Raw genomic sequence first — 27,552 nt, forward strand, 5'->3', positions numbered from 1 at the left:
GGCCCCTCCGCCAGCAATGTGTCTGTCCTTGCTAATCAGAAGCTCGTGCCTCATTCTCTGATGTTTTCCACCCCAAAGAAGAATCTTGGCCATGCGACCTAGAGGCAAGGGGCCAGGGCGAGGGCGTGGGAAAGAGAAGACACAATGGCATCTCCAGGGCAGAGGGGGAGGTGTGTCTGCAGGGGTGGAGCGTGCCCAGCTTTATCTCAAGGCTGTACTTGAGGTCCTGCCCCCCCACCCCACCGCTGGCCTCGGCAACCTCCCGGCCTGTCAGTCACCTCCCCTGTTCCAGGCTGGCACCAGACGGGCAGCAGGGTTTGTTTGGAATAGATGCTCCCCATCAGAGAGTCTTAAACAACCTCCCTCTCTGGCCAGAGGAGGGGTGAGGGGGGGAGATGAAGAGCATTTCTGAGCCCAGCGCTTCCCCCAGTGCAAATAGCAGAACCAGCCTCCCCACCCAGGTTTCCACTCTGTTGCTTTTGCAAACATGGTTCTGGGTCCTATTTCCCACATCCCTGCAGCCACGTCCAGGCCACCTCCTGGGAGGCATGGCCCACAGGGCTGGAGACCAGGGCAGGGAGGGGGCTGACCCCTCCCACCTTCCAGAAAAGCAGCGGGCGGAGGGGTCTGAGAATGAAGCAGGCGCCACCAGGGCGGACAAAAACAAGGAGGGATTTCCAGAAACAGGGAGCTGAGGCCCTGGGTGCCGAGACCCGTCTTCAGATCCTCATTCCCAGCTGGCTTCCCGCACCTTCCTCCTTCCTCAGACCACAGCTGACAAGTTGCTTCCTGCACCCCCGGAGGAGACCGGGTCACCTGATAAAACTTGCCTGCCCACGGAAACTCCCGTTCATGTCGGCCTCCCCTCTGGGACGGACTGGAAACTCCGTGTGGACAGGGGCCTCATCATCCCCGGCCCTGGCACAACCAATGTCTGGCGGGAATGGGGGGACCGATGGGGGCAGGAGGGAACTTGGTCTCTTGCACCAGGGCTGGCCCACTGTGGTCTGCAGGGCTACAGCCCCCAAGGTGTCCACACCTGAATCCCCAGAGCCTGTGACTGTGGGGCCTCCTACAACACTGGGGCTCTGCTGGGATGGGGGGCTCTCCTGGCTCCTCCCGTGGGCCCCATGGCCTCACAAGGTCCTTGTATGAGGGAGGTAGGAGGGGCAGAGGCTGAGGGGGGAAGCAGGGCCATCATGGGCCTGGGGACGCGGGCAGCCTGCGGATGCCGGGAAGTCAAAGGTACATGGCCCCGTTGATGCCTTGGTCTTAGCCTAGGGGACCCATTTCGGACTTCTGGTCTCCAGAACGGCAGGATGATAAGCTGGTGTGGCTCTAAGCCTCCAAGTTCATGGGACTTGGTCATATCAGCCACAGGACACTAGCGAACCCTGCCGGGCACTCTCGGGCTCCCCGGCCAGTGACAATCAGCCCCATGGAGCCTACATTCATGAGGCAACGGACCGAGTTGCCTCCTACTTCCTAGTAGGTGAAGGATGGAGATTCCTGCCCCCTTGAAGCCAAGCCCTGGGCACGGGCTGTGGCGGAACAAACATGAGAGGAAGTCACATGAGTCACTTCCAAGGCCAAAGGACTGCACCGCCAGGGCTGAGCACCCCGGGAACCCTGGGGTTCGTGGGGCGGGGGGAAGCTGCATCTCCAGCTGGGAGAACCGCCGCCCAGCACCCCGCATGCTGCCCGTGCAGGGCGGGTCCCCGCTGACCCTCCACGGACATGCCACCAGGGCTGGCCTTCCGCCCATGTCACAGGACCACCTCAGCTGCCCTGAGGAGGCACGTGGGCCCCATCTATGGTAGCGGCAGCCCCGCCCACACACACCCACCGGAACTGCGCACCCAAGGGGTCCCAGCTGCCTCCGGAGAGAGGCCGCCCTGGCCAGAGACCCCGACACAGGTCCAGGGTTCCCTTGACGCCTCTGTCCCCGGATGACGGCGAAGGGGAGGTGTCCCGCGCGCCCTGCACGCATCCCAAGCCTGTCTCTGAGGCGCGCACCCGCTGCCACCTTCCCGACACGCCCGGAGCGACCCGGACCCCTGTGCTCCCCTCCCAACTGCCCTTCTCTCTGCTTCTCTGCCAGGCCCACCGCCATGTCTGTGGCTGCGATCCTAGGATGTCGATGGATATTTTCAGAGCTTTATTGTCCCATTTGTCACTTGCTAATTAGTTAGGAGTGACTAATCGGAAAACAGTGGCAAGGCAGAAAAAATACTCCTGCTTTCTTCCCTTTCGGTTGTCCGTGGTTACTGAGAACCCTCTGGATTTATGAGATGGAGCTGCGGGGAGGGGACAGGCAGTGTGCACAAAATGGGGGTGGGATTCTTTGTCCTTTCCTGGGCAAACAGGGAGAATGTTGGGGGCTGCCACCAGGGAAAAGGATGACGGTGCGGTGGTCACCAGTGGGCAAAGCCAGGGTCTCTGGAGCCTCTGACCTCAGCCTTCCAGTAATTTCTACTCTGACCAGGCAAGCTATGGGAGCACGAACATCCCCGCTGAGTCCCGGCCCCCTCTGGCACCAGAGGCGGCATGACTAACCACACGGAGAGCACAGAGGGCAGGAGGAGACCTGTCTACGCAGTCCTACCCGATGCTGCCAAGCTTTCAGGGCCGAGAGCACAAGCAGCCAAAGCCCTGGCCATTCTCCTGATCCCCCAGGGGACAAGGCCATGCCTCCCCAGCAGGAGGACATGCCATCTACGGCTGGCCCACTCCCAGCCCGGCCCCCAGCCACGGGCACCCCCGTCACCCGGGGACCTCCCTGCAACCTCTCCCCTTTCACAAAGGAGAACACTGAGACTCAGACAGCGTGCATGGCGGGCCTCAGGTCATAGCGCGAGGGTCTGGCAAAGCTGTGCGTCCAATCCTGCTGTGCACCCGCTGCGCGTGAAGTGAGGGGGGCGACAGGTGCCTGGAGGACGTGCCCTCGGCCCCACAACCGCAGGGCGGGGCATCTCACACACCGCAGCACGCACGGGCACGCAGGCACATGTTCAGTACAAGTGTGCACACACATATGTGTGTACACGCACCGTTTCTCAACATAGAGGGGACCAGGCCCTGCTCCAGGCCTGGAGTGCCAGGTTTAGCAAAGGTCAGGCCTTGCACCCTCTACCCTTTGGGGATGATTGCATCACTGATGGTGGCTTCCAATGATGGTAAACAAACCAGGAGGCCTCAGGCCTGCCCGTCGGGGTTGCTTCCCCAACTCCCCCACCACAATCTCGCTGTCTCTCTCTGTCTCCTCTCTCTCTGTCTCTGTCTCTGTCTCTGTCTCTGTCTCTGTCTCTCTCTCTCTCTCTCTCTCACACACACACACACACACACACACACACACACACACGCCCCAGCCCTGGTAGGGGAGAGAGGGGGAAATCTGCTGGGGCAGGAATTCGCACCTGGTGGGCAGTCCAAGTCCAAGCCCAGGTCCAAGGGGGGAAGAGCAGATGTGAAACCACGGCCCCGCATCAGCAAGGCTGGCATTTTCCAGGGGAAAGTTCTGTCCTTGGAATGATTTACCAGCCGGGCCAGGTTAATCATGCCCTGTCAAGTACAAAGGGCTCCCTCCACCCTCGAGCGCCCGTGGTGCTGCTGCTGGTCAGGAGAGTCAGGGCCGGCTGGTTTTTTGACTGAATGAGCCCGTGCTCGGTCATGGGAAAAGTCCTCCTCGCCGACCACCTACTGTGTGCCTGGCCCTGGGCTGTGCTGCTTCTGCCCAGGCCAACAGTAAAATGGAGTTAATGGCTGAGGGCCTCAAACTTAGGCAAACAGACCTGGGTTCGAATCCCGATGCCTGCAGCTCAGCTCGGATGGCAGCTGGCTCTTAGAACAAATGGGGCTCTCAGCCAGGCGCATCTGGCAATGTCCAGAGACGCTGTGGGACATCACGCTGGGGTGGGTGCTACCAGCATCTAGCAGGTCATACCCTCCACAAACAGGACAGCCCCCCACAGAGAATGAGCCACCTCACGTGTCAGGAGAGCCTCTGGTGACAGATCTGGTGTGAAGGATGGAACAGGATGCCTGGCTCAAGGCAAGCCCTCCATGACCACTAGTGGTTGTGGTTATCTTAAAACTGTCCCAGCAGCCCTATGGGATGATGTTATTGTCACCAGACTGCACAGAAGGAAACTGGGACCAGTGGCTGTGACCTGATCCGGTGACAGGACAGAGCGGAGCTGAATGGACTGCCTGACTCTACCTGCGTCCCCTCTTCCCAGGGCACGACCCAGTCCCAGGTGGGTGGAGATGTCAAGTCCCCCCCACCCCTGCCTCTGCCTTCCTTCTGCATTCCCACAAGGGGGGCTGGGCCACTTTGCAATCTGCTTTCTTGGACACTGAGGGGACAGACACCCACATCTGTCCTCAGGGCTCAGCCTGCCTCCCTGAGCAAGACATGCACCCCTGACCCCTTGAACCAGACCCTTCCCCAAGAGTCTGGAGATGTGGTTACAGGACCCTCTGCCCACATGCCCAGGCAGGGTTAGCCTCAGGGGTGGCCCAAATCCCAGGAGAGCCTGTGTGGCCGGGTGTCTTCCACCTTCGGCCGGTCCCTCCCCACACATACCCACAGTCATGGCCAACTCAGCACACGTGGGGTCTACACCCAGCCTCTGGTCTCTCCGGCCTCCTTCTAGTGGCCAGGTCCGGACATGTGCGCCTCCCTACTGGGACGCTGGGCCCTACTGCCTTTGCCCCACACCCTCTTCACGTGAGTCACACTTCACGGAAACATCCTTCCGTCTAGGCCTGCTCAGGTGTCCTGCTTCCGCGCGTCCCCATCTCTGCACCCTGGCTCCGTCTGCTACTGAGCACACACCGCTCTGGATCCGGTTCCGCTGGATCCCAGTTCTTCGGGTGGAGCCGTGAATGCCTCACCTTCGCGGCCCAGAGTGTAGAGTGGCACCAGCCAGTACAACATTCCTCAGGGACGGAGGTGGCCTGTGTCCACTCTGGTTGGGACAGGGGCCACCGCCCATGTGTGGCCATAGAGTATCTGAAATCTGCAGAGCTGAATTTTTTATTTTGTTTCATTTTAATTAAATTCGAATAGCTGTATGTGGCTAGTGGCTGCCATGTTGGGCAGCACTGGTCTAGAACGATGCCCAGAGCATGGGAGGTGCTCCGCACCCACCGGTTGGCTGAATGAATGAATGAATGAATGATGTTCACGATCCTACTTTATTATCCCACACTATAAGCATCGGACATCAGTCTTCCCCAGGGCAGGACACAGTTAGACTCTGGTAGTCACTATATCCCTGATGTTCTACACGGTTCCTGGGACACAGACCCTCAATACACACGAATTAAACAGACGAACACGTGCATGAGTGCATGGCCTGCCGCTCGGAGCCTCGCTCCCTTCGCCGCCAAGCCCACGGAAATGAGATGGAAGGGGGAGTGGTCCCCGGGCCTGGCTCCTGAACGGATTTCCAGCCCAGTTCTTCCTTCCCACTGAGCCCTGTATCCGGGGCTCTGTCTCCCCTGGTGTCCACAGTGAGCCGCTGCCACCGGAGCGAGACGTCCTTTCTCGGGGTCCTTCCCTCTCCCCGATGCCAGGGAAGGAGCAGGGGAAGTCGGTTCGCTCTAGGCTAAGCGGAGAAGACCGGGCTCATTCCGCTGGGGCCGCTATTCCCTCGCTCCCTCCCTGCTCAGGCAGCGGTGTCCCCTCAGGAGGCTTCAGGAAAATGATAACTTCTAACAATGAGGATGAGTGTGAGTTTCTATGATCAATCAATGCCTTTCATCCCCGGCCGCTGGCTGGGGTGTTCCGCGACACCGTCATTCGCGGCGAGCGTCATCCGTGACTCTCCCCCCACCTGGCTGCCCCACTTCCTTCCGATGTAGGTCACGGTGGCGTCTCCCTGCAGTCACTAGGTACGCCTGGGGGGGCTGCGGTGGCACCGCCTGGAGCAAATTTAGGAATTCTCTTACAGGCATGTGGGGGGCCCGTGTTCTCATTCAGCTGAGACCCAGACTTGCAAGTGCACGTGCAAGTCCAGGCAAAGACCCGAGGGCATGTGGGCGGGCGGGCAGGCAGGGCGGTTCCCATGACCAAGAAAGTAGGGCGACCGGAGCTCGAAAGCCGCGGTCACACAGAAGGGACGCCATGGAGAGGCAGGCTCCAGAACAGGAGCAGGGTGGTAACTGGCCACCCCACTTTATGGTGAGCACCCTGGGCCCCCCATAATCGTGCAGCCTGGAGCAAACTTTCCCTTCCTTCCTGAGCCCCCTGTTGCCATCTGAAAGCAGGGGACGATGCCCGCACCCGCCAGCCAGGGGGGTACAGATAAATGCAGTCACTGAGGCACAGTGCTCAGCACGGGCCCGGCGCCAAACATACACTATTACTGACATTCGTACCGTTTGCCAAGGATCCCTTCCGGCCGCACACATGAACCTCCGCTGCTTCACGCTGACCGGCACCAGGCATGGGTGCCCGCCAGGCACTGCGTGCGGAGACGCACCAGACTCTGCACCTGTTCTCAGGCAGCAGGGCGCTTCCTGGGGCGACGAACATGTTAAAAAAATTTCTTTAACATTTATTTATTTTTGAAAAACAGAGAAAGACAGATCATGAGCACGGAAGGGGCAGAGAGAGGGGGACACACAGAATCGGAAACAGGCTCCAAGCTCTGAGCCGTCAGCACAGAGCCCGATGCGGGGCTCGAACTCACGAACTGTGAGATCATGACTGGAGCCCAAGTCGGACGCTCAACCGACTGAGCCACCCAGGCGCCCCCGGACATGTTAAATCAAATACAATGGTGTACGCGGTGACATGTCATGCAAGGCTGCGGAAGGCTGAGGAGCCCAGCAGGGGAGGCCTGGGAGGTTTCAGAGCCTGCGAGCTAGGCCAGGAGAGAGGATGGAACGGGGATCCCTGGCACGCTCAGAGGTCTAAAAGTCCCCAAGATCACGGGCTCTTTGGGCAACAGGAAAAGGCTGCCTGTGGCTTGGGCACAGGGTGCCTGGTAAGGAACTGGCAGGAGATGAAACTAAAGATTGAGTTGGGGCCAAATCCGGCCTTCTCTGCCAGGAAAATAAGGAGGCGAAGTTTGCCCTGTGGGTGATGGAAAGGTCTAAGTGCCACTCCTCAAGTCACTGGACTCTGAAGGCACCCCCTGCACACACACGTGTGTACCACACAACACGCCCCACATGTGTACAAACACACACACACACACACAAACCCCCACAAACACGTGTGCAGATACACAACACCACACACAGGTACAAACACACATATGCACAGATACAAACACATCTATACAAACCCATCCACGTCCTACACACGTACACAAACACGCACACCATAAACCCTCTATGCACACGTGTGCAGACACAACACTCCACACATACAAAACACGCACACATGCGCACACACACTCAGCCTGTCCCACTGCACTGGGCCCAGAGCAGACATGGAAGCCACTAAACTCCAAGCAAAGAGGGTGTGTTCTGAAAGCTGAGGCCTGAGGGCCAGTGTCAGGCTGCCTGGAGGAGGAAATGTTTATAAACAAGAGGTTTGCTTGCACACTTGTACACGCACACACACGTGTGCACTACCTCACACCCTGAGAACAGGACAGCTCAATGGGTAACTCGTAGAAGGGCCCCTTGGCAGGCTGGGGCTCACACGCGGCACCGGAGACACCGCAATAAACCCACTTTCACCTGCATGACACTGCAGCTCGGGCTCTGCTTGCAAAGGAAACGTCCTCCCACATTTAAAATGGAAGTGTGGGTCCGTCTCCACAAATCCAGAGCCGCGGTGCAGCTGGGGGAAGCGATCACGAACCACAGGACGGGTAGAAGGGTGGGGGGTGGCACTCTCCCCGCTCTCCCCTCTCCTGAGCGGACGGTCTGATCTCCTGGGAGAACGGCTACCCCAAGGCGGCTCATTCACAATGGAGATTTCTTGCAGCAGGTGGATGCCAATAAAAATGTGCTAAAGGTTCCCTAAAATAGCTACATTCTCCTAAGCAGGGTAAACCTTTTTCCCTGCAGTATGGCTCATGCCACCAATTAGCTCAGCACATTCTTTTCTTTATAGAGAAAGGGGAAGTTTTGAAATAGAAGGGATTTCAGGGGTCACAGCTGGACTGGAAGGAGTCAATTTTTAAACAATGAACTCAAACTTAGTTACTTCCTTGGAAAGAGAGATTTCCTGGGCCAAAGGATTTCTCTTTGTCCCCACGAAACTGAGCTCCATCTTTGTTAGGCCTGATAGAGAGGTCAAGCGATGTTCTAAGACCGTAGTCTGCTTTATCCATGTGTGGAAACTGAGGCACAGAGTGGGGAAGTAACATGCTTGAAATCACAGAGCAAAAGCCAAGATTTGAACCCAGGCCTTCTCCCTGCAAGACTCAGACTCTTCACCCCCCGAATGACCTCCTCCTCGGCACATTCAGACCTACCGGCCGCTGGGCCGAGGCAGGGCCACAGACAGGTGCAGCAGGGCCCAGGGGGCAGCGGCAGAGTCCCCACAGCCCTGAACCTTAACGTGGGGATGGCTGGCCGGGGCAATGTCTACAGTAAGCAGCCGCCTATGGGGCCAAACGTGATTGCTTGCGAACGTTCTCACGGTGCCAACAAAGAAGGCTCCCGGACTGTGCTGTGAGGAGAGGGAAGTGCATCAGTCTGCTCAAGGCAAAATGGCCACAAACTCTGCGCCATCTCAGGACTACTCCGGCTTCGGAATGCCCAAGGCCTACCAAGCCCCCCTCAGATGTGGACGCTGAGGCCCAGAGAGGTGAAGCAATCTCTAACGTCACAGAACGAGCAACGGGCAAAACCAGGAGGGACACATGGGTCCCATGAAGCCAGGTCTTTGCCCGCCCCCACCTCATAGATTCCAAGTCAGCAGGGGGTCAGACTAACGCTCTTTGGAATGGACCCCTGAACTTGCCTTTCACTAAGCCTAGAACATAAAACTCACCACCCCCTCGAGAGCCAAGCTACGAGTCAACTTCATCCATTTCGCCCCCGTGCAACACGGTCCTCCCCCCTGCTCGCCTGTGCTGGGGATGGTGTTACAGACGAATGTTGGTGTTGGCGATACCCCCCCTCCAATTCCCATGCTGAAGCCCTAACCCCAAGATTGGGAAGTAGGATGGAAGTGGGGCCTTGGGGGGCTAACGGAGGTTAGGTGGGGACACGAAGGCGGGACCCCCTTGTAAGAAGACGGAGCCCAGAGCCCTCGGCCTCGGCCACATGAGGACACAGGTGGAAGCCCAGGAAGAGGGCTCTCACCAGGAACCCATCAGGCTGGCACCCTGGCCTCAGACTTCCAGCCTCAGAGCTGTGACAAATAAATGTCTGTTGCTCAAGTCGCCCCAGCTGCTGGCATTTTGTTAAGGTGGGCTGAGGTGACCAGGACAGATGGAGAGCATTCCACTCAGATAAAGGTGCAGGGACTCAGGCAGTCCGTTGCCCCACATGCAGAATAATCTGGCCTGCTTCACGAGGCCAGGCACCCCATGCTGAGGGTCCCACACCCTCCGGTGCCCACTGTGGCCCAGGACACACCAGGGAGGCTTGAGAAACACCTGCTGAGTAAAGAGACCCAAGCGCTGGTTGAATACCTGCATGTTTGACATCGAGCCCTTGCACACCCTCCTTCCCAGGTAAAAACCCGCTCCTGCCGTCTCAGAGCTCCCAGTTTCCCTGCAAACCACGTGAGCCCACGCCCAGCGATTCCGTGTCTCAGCACGTACCCACAGGCGACCACGCACACAATCTCTGAAGACCTGTTTGCTCCTGCACTGTGTTTAAACATGAACAGTGAGAAATGACCTTCACGTCCGCTGATGGGCAGAGGTAGAGGGACGACCATCTTATGGAGTGTGAACCCAGGACGGTGGGCATACAGCCACCAGGACAGTGGCCAGTGATGAACCCAAAAGAAGTCAGTCATTGTTACAAAATGAAACAGGTATGTTATTTTTACTGGAAACATGTAAAATGCAGCTTTGTTCCCCGTCTCTCATGGTAGGGACAATGCCTCTTCCTTGAAGATGGCCCTGCCTCTGACGTCCCCACTGTCTTGCTCACATAAACCCCCAGTGATTTGCAACAGACAATATGCAATTCCTGTTTCCTTAAAAACGTCCACGAGGCAGTCGGGAGTGTGGCTTTCCCCGCCGACTCACCCACCATAGCCCGGTTTTCAGCGACCCTCCACTGAGACTTTCGTGAGCATTCCATTTGGCTTTCATATAAATGACCACTCTCTTTTCACACTCGAGTTCCATAGGTTTATATAATCTTCAAGTTAATTGTGTAATTGCAGTAACACCTACAGCCACTTTGATCAGGTGGGGACAAGCACAACTGGCCCTTGGTAACACACAACAGAACCTGCCGGAAGAGAAGCACAACCTTCCCAGAGAGCCCTACTAGCTGGTGCTCCAGCCAGCGCTGAGGCAGTGGACGGCAGGATGCTGGGAATCCCAGCCCATTTGTTAAATCTTCTGCCATTTACAGTTAGAGGAGTAAGTCCAGTTAGCGCCATTTGTACAGTCCCACTGAACTAACAAGAACACATCCGTACAAACTCTGACTCTCCTTCTTTATCTCTCCTTCAAGGGGTGGGGTAAGAGAGCAGGAGAGGGGGAGAGAGCAGGGAGAGAGAGCATGAAGGGGGGAGAGGGGCAGGGAGAGGGAGGGACAATATCTTAAACAGGCTCCATGCTCAGCACAGAGCCCAAAGCAGGGCTCGACCCCAAGACCCTGGGATCGTGACCTGAGCTGAAACCAAGAGACAGATGCTCAACCAGCTGAGCCACTCAGGTGCCTTCCTTCACAAAGTCTTATTAAGTGAAAAGGCAAACTGCAGGGAGGTACGTCCAAAAGGATTCCTTTATGTGTAAATAACTCGTGCATAAAATTATACCACACACTTCCTATAAAACGATCTGCTTGAACATGAATATACAGAAATGCAGAAAGACGGGAAAGGCAGGATGTGGGCAGGAATGGGATTGGTAGTGGAGGAGGGGGAACCTCATGTTTTTCTGTAAGGCACTGTTTTCCACGAGAAGAAGATGTGTGTATTTACATTAGGTATATAATTGAGTTTAATTTTTTAATTTTTTTAATGTATTATTTATTTTTGATACAGAGAGAGACAGAGCATGAGAGGGGGAGGGGCAGAGAGAGGGAGACACAGAATCCGAAGACAGGCTCCAGGCTCTGAGCTGGCTGTCAGCACAGAGCCTGACGCGGGGCTCGAACCCATGAACCATGAGATCATGACCTGAGCCAAAGTCAGATGCTCAACCGACTGAGCCACCCAAGTGCCCCAAGTTTTTCTTTTTTAAATCAGTAAAATTAAACCGAAGAGTTCAGAGTTCAGCACACAAAATAAATAAGCCCAGAGCCCGATAAGTGTGTAGCTTAAAAAAATAAAAAAGAAAAAAAAATAACATTCAAAATAAGGAACACTTTCATGGCTTCAAAGGAGCTGCTGCCCGCCTCTCAGCTGGGGGAGCGCTGAACGGCGTGGGCGAAGCATTCACGGGCTGGACATCCGCAAGGGGCAGGACCAGAAACGCTCGGTGGAGTCATCAAACCAGTGTGCTCTGACCAGACCCAAGGTCAACGCACGCACGACCCACCACTCACCAACCCTTGAGTTTTCTCCATTCAACCCGACATGCCGCGTGTCTCACACTTCAAGTGGCACTTGGAGGGTACTGCCAAGGGGTGGGCATTATTCTGCAGTTAGACAGGTCCTGCCAACCTCCATCCGCTACAAAAGTTTGTTCCGTCTTCATTCCCCAGTGGACCCGCCCTCACTGGACCCTGGCGCATGCCCCACACGGTGTGGGAAGGAGGGGGTGGCACTTGTGAACATGGCAGAGGACACAAAACCAGTGGATGAGCCATCATGTCACGTGAATTGTGCTCACACTGGTAAAGCCCACATAGAGAATCACCTATCCTGTCCCAGGTTGGGGAGGTCAGGGAGGACCAAAGAGGGTCGCCTGTGGCAGGGGCCCCCTGTGACGGTGGCCTTGAGGCTGAGAGTCAGAGGGGAATTCTCGGGGGAAGAGTGGAGGTGGGGGGGAAGGTTGTCTTCGCAGAGAGGACAGTGCACACTTGGAGGTGGTCAGCCTGGCCTCGAGGTAGTGGGCGTGGCCTGGCCGCACTAAGGAAACAGACCCTGTGGCCGGAGCCAGGTGAGCGAACTCCGCGGTGCAGGAGAAGGTGGGAGACACGGGTCCAGATGCAATCACACCCGGTCCCAAGGCCCCAGGTCGAGAATTCCGAAGGTTTCCTAAAAGCAGTGGGAGCCAGCGCAGGATTCCTGAGCAAAAGAGTGGAATTTCTTATGCACATTGCTTTTCCTTTGCACCTGAAAACACAGGTTTTGCAGCCTATGCTTCCACAGGGCCTTCGTCTCCTTCCATCATGGTGGGCCCCGCAGACATCCGTGTCAGGCCCCTGGGACAGCCCGATACTTGGCAGCCGGCCCATCCAACACCATCAACCCCCACGGATGCCCTGGTTAGAACACATTCAACGTTCTGCACAAAACCCTCGGACTGCTGGGCTCATGGAAGCATTCTCAAGATGTTTTTCTGTGCAGTTGAGGCGCCTGCTTGGAAAATCCCTGCTGCCAGCGTTTCTTTCTCCCGGGTGGCTACACCCAACTGTTTTGCTACGAGATCCTGCGTCACAAAAGGGATATCCCCAGCTAATACGACATTCAAGTGGACTAGAGAAGCTGGGCTGCCGGAGCTCAGGGTAATCACGCCCCTTCGGTATGTGCGCTTCCTCGGTGTCATCTGATCAATGGCCTGTGTGTATGCATATACATGCTGTTGTTCTGACCCACGATGAACTGGTAAACACACTGCTCCTATCAGCTTTAAGAGATCAAGGTTTCCAAAACCAGATGAACACCATTCCTTTTTATTTTAATTCAAAATGAACACAATTTCCCCCCTGGATATCGATGAAATTAATGACCTCAGAAGGAATTGACTTGCCAGTGGGGAAAAAAAAAATCAGATAATCACATCATTGCCCGAGATCACAACACAGTCTCAGTTTGAGATGTTACATGCCACTCCACCTTAATGCCTTTTTCTATCTTCTTAGAACAGGGTTGTTCTAGTATGTTCTTCTGGGTGCACTGAATGTCAGTGTGACTTGGCTTAAATGACAGGGGATAGATTGCCACCCAGAAATTACTGAAACCAAGAGAAATCCACAGGATCAAGACCAAACCGAGAAAATCTTATAAAACGGTAATTGAATTAACTTCCTACCAAAACCAGGCTCTTCTTAAACTGCAGATATCAACTTACTCCGCTTATGAAGTAAGAACATGGACATACTCGCCAGCTCCAAGCAAATCCACTGAGAGAACTCGAGCTCACCCACGGCACACTTACAAATAATGATGAAGCCGGCTCCGGGCAGCCAAGTCGGAGGCCCAGGTCTGCCCCCGACTGGCTCTCAGGTCCCTGGCAAGTTACTTGTTTGTAGAAGTCTCGCAGAAGTTGGTGAAAATGCACTCAGTTGTATGGTATCTGTGCACCTTTCCTGATTTATGTTATGTTTCAATAACACTTACCCTCCCCCCACCATGCACCAAAAAGCAACCACAACCTGTATCTCTGTTTCATCAACTGTACAACAGGGGGCACTGGGGAGGTGATCGCCCCTCCTGCCCAGATCTCTCTGGGCGTGCTGCTCCTCCCTCACCAACTGCCCTAAATAATGGGGTACCTGGGTGGCTCAGGCGGTTAAGCGTCCAACTCCTGATCTCAGCTCAGGTCTTGATCTCAGGGTTGTGAGGTCGAGCCCTGCGTTGGGCTCCATGCTGGGCACGGAGCCTTCTTTAGGGTAGCTGGGTGACTGAGTTGGTTGAGCACCAGACTCTTGATTTCAGCTCAGGTCATGATCTTGAGGTCCTGGGTTGTGAGTTCGAGCCTTGCATTGGGCTCACTGCTGGGCATACAACCTGCTTAAGATTCTTTGTCTCTCTCTCCCCCTCTGCCCCTCCTCTATTCGTGCTCAAACGTGCACGCTCTCTCTCTAAAAATAAAAATAAAGGTCAGGAACAGGCGCCCATCCAGGCAGCTGCAGGACTTCAGACTAACTACATGAATCCAGGCAGCTTGGTTGCACTGCCATTTGAACATACTTCGCGCTGTTTAACTGTCCACTTAAAAAAGGATAAGACAGGGGCACCTGGGTGGCTCAACTGTCAAGCATCCGACTTGGGCTCAGGTCATGACCTCATGGTTTGTGAGTCTGTGAGTTGGAGCAACTTCAGATCCTCTGTCCTCTCTCTCCGCCCCGCCCCCACTCACGTGCACACACGCCCTCTCAAAAATAAACATTAAAACTTCAACTGTAAAAAAAGACGGTTAAGACGGTAAATTCTGTGTGTATTTTGCCACAACTGAAAAAAGAATGAACTGTGGGTGAACACTCCATCCCTGAAGGTCAATTTATAAGGCCCCAGAGTTAATGAGCGGGGAGAGAGGCACCAAGCTGTACCCCTGGGCTTACGCTTTGTCATGATCTTGCCTTAAGGCATGCAAAGATGAACAAGTGGTGAAGCTGTAAAAAGAGAAAAGAGGACACAAAATGTTACGTTTACGGAAAACTGCTTTAAACACGCACAGATCTAGAAAAGGACTAGGAAATGCAGCCACAAACACACACAATTATTATTCTGGAGAGCGGAATTGCTGATGATTTTCTTTCTGGTTCTCTTTCTCTACACTTTGAATATTTTACATTCATATTTCTTTTGTTCTAATTTTTCTGAATGTTTGTTTTGGAGAGACAGAGTGTGAGCGGGGGAGGGGTGGAGACAGAGAGGGAGACACAAGACTCCAAAGCAGGCTCCATGCTGGAGCTGTCAACACAGAGCCCGAGGCGGGGCTCGAACCCATAAGCCGCGAGATCATGACGTAGGCCAAAGTCAGACGCTTAACTGACTGTGCACCCAGGCGCCCCTACACTCGTATTTCTTAATCATAAAACTAAGCAAAACTAAGCAACTTGTATCTACTTCATGTCTCCCTCGCCCGCTCTGTAAAGCCTCTTTTTGGCCCAGCTTTGCTCTGTGTTTCTATAGATTCCTTTATCTCTCAGGCACCACTGCCCCCTCCTCCTCGTGGGAAGAGTTCAGCTCTTTCCTGCTGAGCTCAAACGCAGCCTCAGTCAGAATCCTTCTCAACCCAAGGCTCCAGGCGGTCCGGATCCATGAGAAATACACCTGCCAGCCCTAATTATCCTTGCTCTCTCGCCTTTCTTCCCAGTTTCCTGGGTGCGTCCTCAGTGGCCGGCCCGAGTGTGCAACCCCCGGGGGAGAGGGTAGCCATTTATTCCTGTTCTCCCCATCTCGGTTCTAAGCAGAGGTGACGAGAGGCTCAGTAACCACACCCGAGATGGACCCTGCTCTTGGTCCAACACCCTTCCACTTCAGCTAAAAGCTCACGCTTGACTTCATTCCAAAGCAAGATCACCTATTTCCAAGTCGAGAGGCCACCGAGCACAGGTTCCCGCGGAGCAGGACCAAGGATGGTTTCATCTGCTAATGTGGACACGACCCAGGCTCACCGCCACCCCCCATCACGCCCGCGGGCGCACAAGACAAGACGGTGACGTCTGATTTCCTCAGCAAGGACCGGGCGGCGGGGGCGAGACACACTTGCAAGTGCCCTTGGTTGTCACCCTTCAAATGGATTCAAGGAACCAATTATTAGTTGCACTGCAAACAGGTCTCTCCCCGTGTGATTCTAAAGCAATGAACACTTATCTCGTTTCAAAGTTTTTACAGGGAAATTCGTCTTTATGTTGACTGGTCTGCTTTACGGACCTTGCGGTGGGGGTGCTTGCGGTCTCCGCCTGGGAGTTTAATACTGCAGCCTGGGGTCGCGCTGGCCCAGAGGTGCACATTTGAGCACACGCACAGGACACTGCAGACGTGGGGTCCCACATCGCATCACGGAGGTTCTCCGCGCCTGCGGGCAACCCACCTCCCCAGAGAGAGATCTGAGATGTACTTAACCTTGACGTCAGTTAGCGTCAACCGTTTTCTCCAGAAGCCCGAGACACATGAATTGACCCAGAGTCCTTGTAGCTCATAAAAATGTGTATAACCTTTTATCACTGTGATTGTTTGTCAGCCCTTTTAGAGTGTGGGGCTGTCTCAATAATTTATTGATTGGAGAGAGGCGTGGGCAACAGAGTCAAATATTTGCTCTTGGGAAGATCCGGAAAATCAAGGACATGTGACTACGGTGTATTTACTATGAATTCTGCTCAACGGTGAAAGGTATGAAATGAAGACACACCTTACAGAAAATCACTAACACTGACAAATAATAATAGTTATATTATTATTAAGAGATTAAAAGCTTTTATGTACCAGGCCTAGTACTACCAAATTCACGTTATCTAATCTCATTCTTGAAAATAACTTTTATGTGGCAGATACTTAATACTGGTTCCACCCAGACAAGAAATAGAACTGACCACAGCTGCTTAAAAAGAAAAAAGGAATCTCAGCGACATGCCGTTAGCACACGTGATACAGACGTGCAGAAAGGGACACTGAGACACAATCTATGAGAAAGGTCCTAGATGCTGGAAATTATATGCATATGAGATTTGGTGCCCGCATCTAACTGTGTGACTGGGCCAAGTACTTGACCTCTCTGTGCCTCTGTTCCTTTGTCTACAAAATGAAGGGTTCAACTTTCAAACACTATGAATCTAGAATAAATAACTAAAACAGCGTGGGGATGGAGCGAGGACAGAAAATCAGCAGTAACGAACAGAAAGCCTAGAAGAGACTTTGAAAGTTTTAGTACATGATAATAGTGACATTTAAAGTTTTTTTCATGTTTATTTTATTTTCGAGAGAGAGAGCGTGTGAGCAAGCAGGGGAGGGCAGAGAGACAGAAGGAGACGCAGAGTCTGAAGCAGGCTCCAGGCCCTGAGCTGTCAGCACAGAGCCTGACACAGGGCTTGAATCTACAAACCTCGAGACCATAACCTGAGCCGAAGCTGAACACTTAACCGACTGAGCCACCCGGGCATCCCTTTTTTTTCTTTTAATATTTTTAGTGTTTATTTTCATGATAATAGTGACATTTTAAAACAGTGGAGGAAGGGAACACTGGTGAATACTACTAGACAGTTTTGTTAACTATTTGGAAGGAAAGAAAAGCGCTATGCCTCGCTTTACATTTTATACCAAAAATTAATTCTAGACTAATTTTACAGTTACATCTTTAAAAAACAAACAGTGGGGAATTTTTGCCCAGTCTTGAAATGTGGAAGAACTTTTTAAACCATTAACTAAGACATTTCATTAAGAAGCCACTAATTAAGACGCTCAGATCTGACCACAGAAAAAATGTAGTTTCTATATGTCAAATAAATAGCCCACACAAAATTGAGAGGCTGGACAAAAGAAGCGGGAAGGGGTGACAGTCACTGAGCTGAGGTTTTAAAAAAGGTTAACAATATTTCTATCCCAAAGATGAAACCCTTACAAATTCCTATTTAAAAAAATAATAAAAGAATCTAGACATATGCTGATTAAAAATGAAACACAAAGAATCTAAACAACAAGCAAAAGAAATGCAAATAGCTCATGAATCCATAGAGCAAGGGTGAGGGCAGTGAATGAGATTTAAGGTAACCAGTCTGCACTGAGGGCGCCCTGTGAGGCTCACACTCCTTTAAAGAGTTCAGAGTTCACTACAATCGGGCATGTGTGGCCTCGCTTGTGTGGTCAAGAGGGTGCATTCCTGAAAGTCCTGGCCACAAGACGCAGCCTGACCACAGGCTGCCTGGGACGTGCCCGGGTACAGGAACCCTGACGGAGACCAGCCCAGGCCCTGGCCTGGTGGAGACACACGGACCCACACAGGGAGGCAGCGGGGCTGTGAGCAGGGCTCCCGCGGTGCCCCTCTCCTGTCCTGCCTGGAATCAGACAGCAGGAGAAAAAAAACACAAGTCTCCGGGATCTTCCTTCCCCGTCTGGGGCCTCCTCCTTGGCCACCCGGAGGATGCTCAGGGGGCAGGGGAGGGGCCGCAGTGGGTCTACCTGCCGCAGCCTCCAGGCTCGCGCCTCCCTGCGCCCTGCATGCACTCAGCCTCTGCTCATGCTCTGGGGAACTTTGAGAGGCAGTGCCTTGATCTTAAAGATGAAGCGCCCAAAAATAATAATAGCAACAATAAAGGAAGTCCCTACTCAGTGAGTATCTACCACTTGGCGAGGGCTCCCTGCATCACTCGGTAGGCAGTGAGTGCTCCCTGCATCCGTCGGTAGGCAGGGAGTGCTCCCTGCATCATTCGGTAGGCAGGGAGTGCTCCCTGCATCACCCGGTAGGCAGGGAGTGCTCCCTGCATCACCCGGTAGGCAGGGAGTGCTCCCTGCATCACCCGGTAGGCAGGGAGTGCTCCCTGCATCACCCGGTAGGCAGGGAGTGCTCCCTGCATCACCCGGTAGACAGGGAGTGCTCCCTTCATCACCCGGTAGGCAGACTTCATCCTCCATGAGCAAAGTGAGTCCCTGCAAAGCTAAACGGACTTCCTTATTCGTCTGTTCACTCACTCAGAGAGTACTGAACATGAACTTGGACCAGGCCCTGTTCCAAATGCCGGGGATACAGTAGCGGGAGGGCCAGAAAACAAACAAAGGTCCCTGCCTTTCTAACAGGAGGAAACAATAAACAAAATAAATAAGTCATACATAGTCTGTCAGAATCTGGTAAGCGCAGAGAAGAAAAAATTAGGCAGAGAAATGAGACATAAAATAAAACACAGGGAGAGTGGTAGAAACCCAGGGGAGTGACTTCTGAGAAAAGACCCAGCCTCAGTGCAGAGCGGGTCATGTGGGTGTCTGGGCAAAGACATGCCCGACGGAGGAGGGACCAGCTAGGCAAAAACCTCCAGGTGCACCGCCGGGCGTGTCACAAGGGAGGCCCATGAGTGGGGCTCCCAGGAGGCCACACTGCACCCAAGGTCATGTGGTTAATCATTGAGAGACCAGTCCGGCATCAATCACACTGGGAAAAGGGCACAGACCCACGGTGGCGCCACGCCGCCGCCCTTCTTCCGGGGCTGGTAAAGAAAAGGCAGGGGTCTTGCCAACCCACCGCACAGCCCTGGGTCCACAACGCCACCTTCCACTTTGCTCTGGTCCCAGGGAAGCTTCTCCTGACTCAGTCGCCAAACGGGCTGCGGGTGCCTCCTGGGGCCTGGCATGCAGGACCTGGCCTGGCCCTGGGGGAGACGCAGGGCTGTTTGCAGGATTTAAAAGGTTCTTAAAGGGACTGGGAATAAGCCAGGTGATTCACCTGTGGAGCGCGATTTATGGGCCTGGCACAAGATGTCGCTTAGGACATTTTTCAACATTAGTGATGGCCAACGTCCTTGAAGACAGTGACACAGACACAGGAGCCTCCCGCACAAGCACGCACATGCGTCTGCACACACACCGTTCTACCAAACACACACCTAAATGGGAGCACTGTATTTGGTTTTCTCCGCCATCTGATCATGAACTTGATGGCAGTTAGCGCGAAGACAGGCAGGGCAGGAGGGAATCTGGAGTCTGAAGAACGTGGTGTGAAAGCCAGCTCACACACGTGTGGGCTGACTTCCTCTGCCTCAGTTTCCTCATCTGTGAAATGGAGCTTCCCAGATTATTGTGCCAACTACAGATAATGTAAGCAAAGCACACAGCTCCATGCCCGACGGTCAGAGCTCTGTGAAGGGGATGCTATGGAACCACAGTACGGTTTTGGAACTATTCACAGTGTGATTGTTTTATTTTAGAGGACAAACCAGACCCACGTAAGCAAATTTATGAGCCATTTCTAAATACAAACGGCAACAGAGGTGAGATAATCAACTACTAGCCCCAACTAGTAATTTGCAACAGAAATGAATGTTTCTTGGTCAGTAATCTCTTTTTCTCCCCCTTTCCTGGCTGTGGCAATAGTTTGAATCAGCCAGTCTGGGAAAAGCCACGACACACGGCTTGACCTCCTGAATCAGTTAACTTGGAAGGAAAGGGAATGATCTTGAACTCAATGAACCCAGTTCTCCAAGCAAAGGTCGGGCTGGATTACACTGATGACATCTGCAGAGACCTTAGTCCAAGTAAGGTCACATTCCTGGCTACTGGAGGTTTGGACGTGAACATGAGTTTGCGGAAGGGGAGGGGACACAGTTCCATCCACAGCAGCGACCACCCGAGAAGGCATGAGAACCAGCTAACGGCGGTAGAAGGGAAGTGGCAGTGAGGGGGCGAATGTGCTGGGTGCTACGTTCAGCTTTTCCAATGATCAGCCCTGGGATGTCAGGAGGAGAAAAAAAGAACGCAGGGGCTGTAACGATCAACCAAGATAATCTGTGTAAGAGAGGGCAGGGCGCCCGCACCAGCGCCGCTCGGTGATGCCACCCCGGGTAGTATCTGGAGGAGGCTCTCGGTCCCATCGCTTGGTGATATTTCCATTCCCGGTGACACAGAAGTCTCGGAGGTAGCAGTCACACGGGCCCCCGGCTGGGGGAGAGAGTGGGAGGGGGGCGGGGAGGCTCCGCGCGGCTCCTGGGGAGGGAGGGGAGCTGAATGACAAGCAGGCTTTGTGAGCCGGAGGCAGGCAGGAGAACTGTCAGGGGCGTCAGCCGCGGAGGGGACTGGGTGAGTCGCTGAGTCAGACGGGCTGCGCCGATCCCACGGCGGCGGAATACTCCCACCGAGAGAAATCTGTTTGACTTGAGGAAAGTACAGGTTACAGTGATACTCACTAAACACCCCACCTTCCCGCCCAGCAGTCGGGAGAAATGAGTAACGGGAAATCCATCAAGGGCTCTGAGGGATCCCCCACTTTTATTAGGATTCCCCCCCTCAGAGCGGGGCCCTATTCACATCCTATATGCCAGGGATGTTCAGGATCCCCTAATAAGAAGGTTCAAACGTTGTACCATGCAGGGACCCGGATCGGAACAGATCAGGCCCAGAGTCTAATTTTCCCCTGGCCCTAACGGTAACAACCATTTATCTACGGAGAAAGCCATTTTCTAGCTGCCTGGCTGGAAGATGGACTCTCTAATGGGGGGGGGTCACGTAACGGGGAGGTCTAAGCATCCCTGGCCCCAAAGTCATACCTTCACCCCCACCCCTAACCCCGACCGTAGCACACAGCTCTCCAGATGACCCCAGGCTTAGCCGATGCGTCAGGCTCCCACGGCTGCTGTAACAAGTGACTAGAACTCAGTGCTTAAAGGACACGCACACATTTACTGTCCTGCAGTCCTGGGGGGCCGGAAGTCCAGCCCACCTACCACGTCCTCCAGCAGGAAATCAGCTCCACACCCAGCACAGCTCACAGCCCGGCGCACTCACTTCTGGGAGCCGGGCAGGCAGACCTGAGACACGTCTACCGCCACCCCAGAAACAGAGAAGGCTCTCGCAATTAGGAAACGGAACTTCTCCTCTTATTCAGGGGAGGGGGAGAGGTTGAAAAGCATGGAAGACTCCAGACACTCGAGCGCCCCTCCAAAGAAACTCGGACCCTCCTGTGAGGAGCTGCCTGGAATCAATGTCCATACGCTCTGGAGGCTGGTTCTGAGCCTGGAGGAGACGAGGGAGCCTGTGTGCACTCGCGGGGGAGGGGGTGACATCCTGACAGGTCAGGAGTCCCAAACTCCACCGACCGAGCCAGCCAGGCGCCCCTGGAGTCAGCCGTTTCAAATGTATCAAGTAAACTCACAGGACCGCAAAGGAGACAGGCACATCATGCTGCAATACAATTATCAAATATTTCTTACAATGTGTGACAGAGCGGAAGATGGCGTCTTTCCTGCATTAAATAACGGGATCTAGAGGCCTGACAACCCCCGGAACTTCGGAGTAGTAACAAAGGTAGAGAGACTCGGGACGCCCGCCCCGTAAGAGAGGGCGCAGGACGTGCAAACATCTGTGACCTCTACTGGTGCCAGAGTCACAGTTCCTGCCAATAAAGACGGCGGCAGCACTGAGTGCCGTCATCACCAGAGGAACTGTGGCATGTCGGTGACCGGCGGGCGACCAGAAAGGTGCCATTTTGTCACACCCAAGTTCCCAGGTCGCCTGAATTCTCTCCATGGCCCTGAGGATGAGAACTCCTGGACGTCAGCTGCTTTCTTTTCATTCCCTGTATTTTATTCCTGACAACAAGCTTCCTGCAGCAGGCACAGACCCCGACGAGGTGATAGCAGGGGTCCAAGCAGATTCTGCATACCAGTGTGCCCAGCCACATCGGCCACGTTAGCTACGACGTGCAAACAACCCCGATGTCCTCCGACAGATGAACGGAGGAACACGACGTGGTATGTGTGTACACACACACACACACACACACACACACACACACATGCCTGGCAAGGAAGGAAATGTGGACATGTTATAGTCTGAATGAACCCTGAGGATTCTGTGCTAAGTGAAATCAGCCAGACATGAAAACACAAAAACGCTAGGATTCCACGTCTCTGAAGAGCCTCGAGGGGCGGGATTCCTAGAGACAGACAATGACCAGTGGCCACAGGGGCTGGGAAGTCCCCATTTAACAGGGACAGCATTTCCATTTGGGAAGCTGAACAAGCCGTGCAGACAGAGGGCGGCGATGAGTGTGGAGTGACCGTACTTAACGCCCCACAACTGTGCATTCAAAACCGGCTAGAACGGTGTGCTTCAGCGGTATGTATATCTGACCAGATAAAAAACAAAAATAAATGCAAACGGACCTGCAGAACACGAAGGCTGTCACCTTTACGAGGAGGAACGGCCTCTCTCGTGGCCGGAGGAGGGCAGTCTCCTGGTGGCCCTGAGCCGGGCTGGGCCGCCCCCGGACCTGAGCTTGGAAGCTGCTGTGCCACCATGAGCAGAGGCCACTCTGCCTCGGTTCCCACCTCTGTACAGGAGGCCACCTGCCCAGCGCAGGGATTAGGGAGCACATCGTCTTGCCTGGGACTTCCTCACAACCCGTGAGGCTGGACAGGGCCTGACAGATGACTTAGTTAACCCACCCAGAGTCACCCGCCCGGTGAGGACCCGCAGGCTGGGCTGATCAAGGAATCCCTGACGTTCGGGTCTGTGTGTATCGCCTGCCATCTGTTTCCTGTCTCTCCCCCTAAGCCGCAGGCTCCGGCGTGACAGACCCGGACAGGCCTCTGTTGCATCCGCCTCACTATCCCGAGCTGGGGAGCCCGAGGCTCAAGAACCGAGTGTGCTGTGTGACCCCCAGAAGTGGCTTTCCTCACAAGCAAGGGACGGCGGCATTTACGGGGCCTGGTCCTTCAGGCCTCCACGGGGTTGCTGGGAGAACCCAACGTGTCGCAGGTCAGTGTTCCCCGAGGAGCCGCTGATGGAGGTGGGGCCAGAGGGATCCGCAGCCGAAGACACAGAAGAACAACCTACCCCATGCTGGATGGACGCCCACACGCCGACACACGCACACACACGCATGCACACATGCGCACACACGCGCACCTGGCGCAAACACCGATGACTCAGGAATCGGCAGCTGTGGGCTCCTGCCCGTGTGCAAGGGGTTCACTTTTGGTTCAAGAGGCCCGGACGCTGGGAGAGAGCCGAGGGATGAGGTCAGCCTCACCTCCCCACCCCCAGGGCAAGAAGGCTGTGCCCAAGCACAAGTTCAGGGCTGCCTGAGGGTGACTCAGCTCAGGAGACGCCTTGGGGCGCTCAGCCGGACTGCAGGCAAGGTCCCGAGCAGGCACTGAGGGCAGTCAGGGAAATGGGCACAGCGGTGCCCGAACCACAGTGCCGTCAGCACACTTCCTTTTCATCGGCATTCTAGGCCACGATGCGCTCTGCGGGGAGGAGGGGCTGGCAGTGACCTAAATCAGGCTGGGCTGGGTGACTCGGGAACCTGAATTTGACAGGCCGGATTAGTCAGCTGCTTGGCCGGGGCCCAGGCAGGCTTGAGGTGCCTCTGGAGTCCCACCAAAATGGGGGCGGGGTGGGGGGTGGTTATGAAGCCTGCCACGCAGCTGAGTAACTGTGGGCTCCAGGCGCCCACCTTTAAGACGGGGTGACACAGGGCCCCACCCAGGGCTGGCCACCAAGAGGAACAGGAGGGCAGACACAGAGGCACGCTGCAGCAGGGGAAAGAACAGGCCAGACCTGTGCAAACCAACAGACAGGCCTCAGACACAGAACAAACAACGCCCAGTGGAAAAGCCAAGTTGGGAGCACATTTAAAAAACACACCCAAAGCAATGCTTCCTATTGTTTATGGTACGTGTGTGCATGCGTGCATGTAAAAGTATTTAAACCTAATGGAAAGATGTGCACCAAATCTGTAACAACAGGCACCTGGAGGCAGGTGGTGAACTAGAGGTGAATGTCAAGGTAATCGTAACTTCCTGGTCACGTTTCGTTCCTTTACTTAGAAAGGCAAAGCCAAGGGAATAAAATATTAACAGTGGTCAGTTCTGGGCAGGGGAAATGTGGCTTTCTGAGCTTAGTCTTTGTGGCTATGTGTATGTGGCCTGACCTGAAAGTCACCTTGACACCCGTATGTGGTCAGGTGATGAATTCTACTGATGGTATATGTGCTCTCGGTTGTTAATTGTTTTTTTATTCTCAAGATTCAAGGAACTGCATTCCTCCTCAGAAGAATCCAGGGCCATGGTGCCCTACGCCTCTGCTAGAAGGCACTCCTTCATCTCTGGCTGTTTTGGGGGAGGGAAGAAGAGGTTTGCTGACCCCTTCCCTGGCCAGGACAGGTGCTCGCGGAGGGCTGGGTGTCCGGCGGGGAGGCCCAGCACCGAGTGTCCGGAGAACTATCCATCCCTCCTGCTTCGATCCAGGTATGGCCACCTGGCACTGGGCTCTGGTGGCAGGCTCCCCTCCACCAATCACCAGCCAGCAAACCCAGTGACATCACTGATCACCAATCGGAGCGCCTGACCCACATGAGTGAATCGTGTTGCCACACCAGGCTGACAGGATTTCAGCAAGAGGCAAAGGCACTTGACATTTCTTTTCTCTGGGGAAACCTTATCAAGTGTAGATGTTGGGCGTTGTCCAACACGGACACCAGCCGGCAGCCCCCATGTCCGCCCACACGCAGCTCCTCGATTCCAGACTTACTCTTCGATTGTAACAGTGCCCCCTGAATGCTGTCTACACACTTTCCCTCCCCCATTTCTAGATAAAAAAGAAACAACATTCTGGATGCTACATTTCACTGCATCACATACTTGCCTTTCCAGGGAGAGATTCTATCTGGCAGATTTTGGATGCCAGAAAGGAAGAGAAATATTCAGGGTACTTTTTTCCTTTCTCTGATCTCATCAACCCCCAACTAAAAAAAAAATGTCACATGCTCAGAAACCAAAGGGACCCCCCCCAAACTGTGACCATTTTGGGGGGGGGGCTCAGTGCAAGGGATGACAAGACTTGTGAGAACCATCTGGCTTCTCTGGTCAGCCCACCATCACCACCCCACCTCTGGACAGGAAAAGAATTCCCTCCTGGGAGCCGGGAAGAGGGGCTTTTTGGAGAAGTTTTCCCGCAAACCCCACCTGCGGGACTCAGGGTCCTCAGAGAGTCCCCTCCCCAGCTCAGGTGCCCCTGGAGACACCGGGCCCCTCGTCCTCTGGAAGCGGAGTGGCCAAACCCTTCCAAGGAGCAGCAAGTGGCATTTCGGGGAGGCAGCAGCCTGGACCATCGGCAGGCTGGAGAGCAGAGCGGTGGTGGGGGCAGCTCGTGTGGCGCTGCTCAGGGGGCGGCGAGCGCGAGCCACCAGACCACTGAAACCTCTGCTGTCTTCCTGCCACTGCCGACCATCACCATAGGAACCACATCCTGCTGCTGCCATGGCAACCGCGCGGTACCATCCGCTCTGGCAAGCAGTGATGCAGAGGCCACTCAGGAAGGCCCCGGGCTGACAGGGTCCTGTGGTCCACAGCCATGGGGGCGAGGAAGTGACAGAGAGACGCCTTCCAAAGCAATCATGGTTTTGTTCTGTTTGGTTTGGTTGGTTGGTTGGTTGAAAAGCCCATCTTTTGCTCCTCAAGAATTCATTTTACCCCCAAATTAAATCCTTTCAAAGGTGCGTTCCTGGTCTTGGGATGCAAAACTCTCCAGGGCCGAACACAGCAGGTAAAAGCACCACGGGCACTTCTTTCAATTCATGGCCACGGCTCAAGCGGAGCCAGCAGACCGGGTGCCAGAGCTCCCACAGCAGGACCGCAAGCCGTACGGTAGCCCCCGCGGCACACCGGGCACTAGGCAGAGGCTGTGGCCCCTCACAACCCTATCTGTAAATTCCCTGCTTCCTACCCACATCTTACAGAGGAATGAGGCTCAGAGAGGGTGAGTGAGCTGTCCAATGCCACACAGCACCCTGGGCAGGGCTGTCTGAATCTCTCACAGGCCCTGAGAAATCCTGGCCACCTCTATTCTCTGCAATGCAGTGTTCCATGCATCAGGCCTGTGTGTTCATAACAGCCAACGTGGATTTTTAGTAACCATTATTTTAAGTAAACATTCACAGCTACTCCATAGATATTGCCTACTTTGTGCTAGGCATTGTGTTAGATACTTTCCATGAGGCATCTTATTTGTATCTTGCAGAGTCAGTGAGGTAGAAACTACTACAGATGAGGAAACTGAGGCGCAGAGAAGTGAAGTCATTGGTCTCAGGGCACAGAGCAGGTGAGAGGCAGGCCTGGGGTTCGCCCGTGGCCAGCTGGACTCCAGAGCCTGGGCTCTCAGTCCCCCATTACACTGCTTCTTCACGACACAGGCAGCTGAAACACAAACATCAGAACCCGGCGACCCAGCCCAGTCTCCCAAGGCCTCAGGGGAGTGGGTGCGCCTCAACTCCAGGGAACAGCCCCAGGAACCCACATGCAGCACACAAAGCTGCTCCCCCAAACTGTCTGGGCTGTGCCTGTCAGCACATGACGCATCTGAAATGACCCGGGCTGGCCACACAGAAGCTATGTCAGCTCCCATGCCTGCCCCTGCAGCTGGCGTAAGGACAGCTGTGGTTAACGGCCCCCTTTGGTGCAGACAGGACCGTCCAGGGAGTCACGACGTCTATGCTCCCTCTCTATCCCGAGACAGGCATTTCAGAACCTACTTCCCATTCACTAGAGCAGGGCCCCCAACCCCGAGGGCCTGAGGGGAGGAAACCAGAGTCAGGCAGGCCCCAGCACCTCACAAAGGCATTTTCACAGGCAACAGATATGTAGAGCCACATGCAACTGTCATTTTTCAGGTGAAAAGTGTCCAAATTGTGGTGACCACATATGGTTCATTCTAACGTCTGACCCTCCTAACACCTCCCCTGGATGGGTGAGGCTCAGGGAGGTGAAGGGACTGCCCAGCGTCACAGAGACGGGAAGCAGGCTGCACAGGACTGGAGCCAGGTCTGGCTGTTTTCAAAGTCCTTCCCCTCCGGCATGCACCGCTGTTTCCTTGACTGCCCTGGGGGCTGGGAAGCCCAGCGAGGGGGTGATACA

The sequence above is a fragment of the Suricata suricatta genome, chromosome 16 (genome assembly GCF_006229205.1).
Source record: "Suricata suricatta isolate VVHF042 chromosome 16, meerkat_22Aug2017_6uvM2_HiC, whole genome shotgun sequence".
NCBI classification, from domain to species: Eukaryota; Metazoa; Chordata; class Mammalia; order Carnivora; family Herpestidae; genus Suricata; species Suricata suricatta.